This window comes from Coenobita brevimanus, chromosome 33 (assembly GCF_032717465.1).
Source record: "Coenobita brevimanus isolate Jiangsu-jjx chromosome 33, ASM3271746v2, whole genome shotgun sequence".
In the NCBI taxonomy this organism is placed as follows: domain Eukaryota; kingdom Metazoa; phylum Arthropoda; class Malacostraca; order Decapoda; family Coenobitidae; genus Coenobita; species Coenobita brevimanus.
This window is the reverse complement of record NC_136986.1, coordinates 4,721,173-4,723,965: the sequence shown is the minus strand read 5'-3', so window position 1 is coordinate 4,723,965 and position 2,793 is coordinate 4,721,173.

Genomic DNA, 2,793 nt, shown 5'->3' with positions numbered 1-2,793 from the left:
GACTGAAAGTTGAGAAGCTGAGGATCAAAGAAATGGCAGATGATTACTAGATCAAAGTAGATGAGGAGATAGAATTAGTGAAATGGAATGAAATGGATCTGGACAGCCTGTGGAATGCATATAGGGATTCCTTAGTTAGGAATGCTAAGGCGGTGTGTGGTGTGGCAAGAGTAACAACAAAGAAGATAAGTACAGCATGGTGGGAAGAGGAGGTTATGAGAGCGGTGAAGGAAAAGAGGAAGAAGTGGTTAATGTTGTTACAGGACAGGGGTTCAATTGAAGAACTGAATATGATGAGAGCAAAAAGCACATAAAGAGACTAGTGAAGAGTAAAAAGAAGGAGGTAAATGAGGATCTAGGAAGAACAATGAATGCAAACTACTCTGAAAATAGGAAGTTATTCTGGAAAGAGGTGCGGAAATGTAGACGATAAAGCAGAAAAAGAATGTGATGGTGTGAAGGATGTAGGTGGTAGATTATTAACCCATGGGGATGACGTAAGGACCAGATGGAAAGAATATTTTGAAAGCCTGATCAATGGGAAAAGAGAGAGCAGAGCAGCTGTAAACATGATTGGTTTGGGGAGTGTGCTGAGAAGTAATGCAGTGACAACAGACATGACACTCGCACAGGTGAAGAGTGCTGTGAAGCGACTGAAAAATGGGAAAGCAGCTGGGGTTGATAGGGTGCATGCAGAGATACTTAAGTGTAGTGGAGGGAGTGGAATGAAGTGCTTGTTGGAGATATGTAAGAAGGCATGGATGAGTGAAACTGTGCCTGCAGAGTGGAAAAAGGCTGTTATTGTACCCCTGTACAAAAATAAAGGTAAGCGAAGTGAGTGCAAGAATGATCGTGGTATAAATTTATTGAGTGTGGTAGGGAAGGTATATGGAAGAATTATTCTAGAGAAAGTAAGAGAGATATCAGAAGTCCTAGTGAGTGATGAACAGGGTGGCTTTAGGAGTGGCAGAGGATGTGTGGATCAAATAATTGCAGTGAGACAGATAGCAGAGAAAGCTTGGGAGAAGGACCATAAGATGTTGATGGCATTTATAGATCTGGAAAAAGCATACGTCAAAGTGGACAGAGAAGGATTGTTGAAAGTTTTGAACATGTACGGCGTAGATGGTCAGCTGCTAGGTGCCGTCAACAGTTTTTATGATGGTAGTGAAGCATGTGTAAGGGTAAATGGGCATCTAAGTGAATGGTTCACGATCGGTGTGGTTGTGAGACGTCCCCATGGTTGTTCAATATGTGTATATATATATATATATATATATATATATATATATATATATATATATATATATATATATATATATATATCATTGCAAAGCTGAAGGTTAGTACTTTCTAATGGTACCTTATTATTCTGTGCAGAGTTATAAAGGATTAAAGTTTGTTTCCATTTTGGCTGGAACCCCCGGGGGGGTGGGGGAGTCGAGTCAAATCAATGCCCGTGGTTAAAGGGTTAAGGTGTCAATGATATCATTAATCCTAAATAATAATCTATCTCTCTATCTATAGCCCGACGCCCTAATCCCGCAAAGGGTGGCCACAGACAAAACGCCTCCAAGTTGCTGTCACCCACCATTTGAATACCCTTCCCCCAACTCACCCCTCCCCTTCCCTCAATTACCTCTCAACTCCATCCCTCCACCTCATCCTCTGTCTACCCCTCCCTCTCCCTCCCTCCACCTTATCTACATACACCGTCTTAGTCAGTCTTTCATTCTCCATTCTCTCAACATGTCCAACCCACCTCAGTGTATTTCTTCTAATCTTCTCAACCACATCCACATCCACTCCACAACGTTCTTTCACTTTTTTAGTCCTCAACCTGTCCCTCCATGTCACTCCACATGCTCCTTTCAAGTAACTCATTTCCACTGCTCTCACTCTTGACTTGTTCCCCTCTTGCAAGGTCCACGCCTCTCTTCCATACGTCAGGGTAGGGATCACAGTACTATCATGGAGTGACTTCTTAACTTCCATACTCACCTCCCTATTTCTCATCACTGCTTTCAGTGAATCAACAACCTTCCTTCCCTGCTGTACCCTTTCACGCACTTCATCCCCCAAAGTTCCATCCTTACTCATCACACTACCCAAGTACTTGAATGCACTCACATTCTCCCTATCCTCACCATCCAACCTCATTGTACATTCTGTGACTTCATTCCTCTCAAACACCATAACTTTACTTTTGTTTACATTAACTTTCAGCTTCCTCCTCCTACACACTGTCACAAATTCATTCACCAAACCTTGGAACTCCCATTCATCTTTACTCAACAACACTGTATCATCAGCAAACAACAACATCAGAATCCTCCAAATCTCTCCCTCATTCATTACAGCCACCCCCATATCCACTGCCCTACCTTGCACCTCCTTTACAACCCTATCCATGTATATAATAAACAGCCATGGAGATATCACACAACCCTGTTTCAGTCTCTCACTGAGATCAAAGAACTCACTCAGCTCACCATCCACTCGCACCGTAGCCCTAGCTCCTTCGTACATACTCTTCACAGTACTCAACAATTTCCCCTCCACTCCATATATTCTTAATACCTTCCACATACCTTGCCTATCTATTCTGTCATAAGCTTTCTCCAATTCCATAAAAGCAGCATACACTTTCTTTCCCTTCTCTAGATACTTCTTCACTAAACCTATTAATTTTTACTATCTTTATATAGACCCGATTACACACTAGGATATCCCCTCCCTCTTTAACTGAAAACATGCAGCCTGCTGCACCGCCTCGACTCTCCCCCCCCCCCT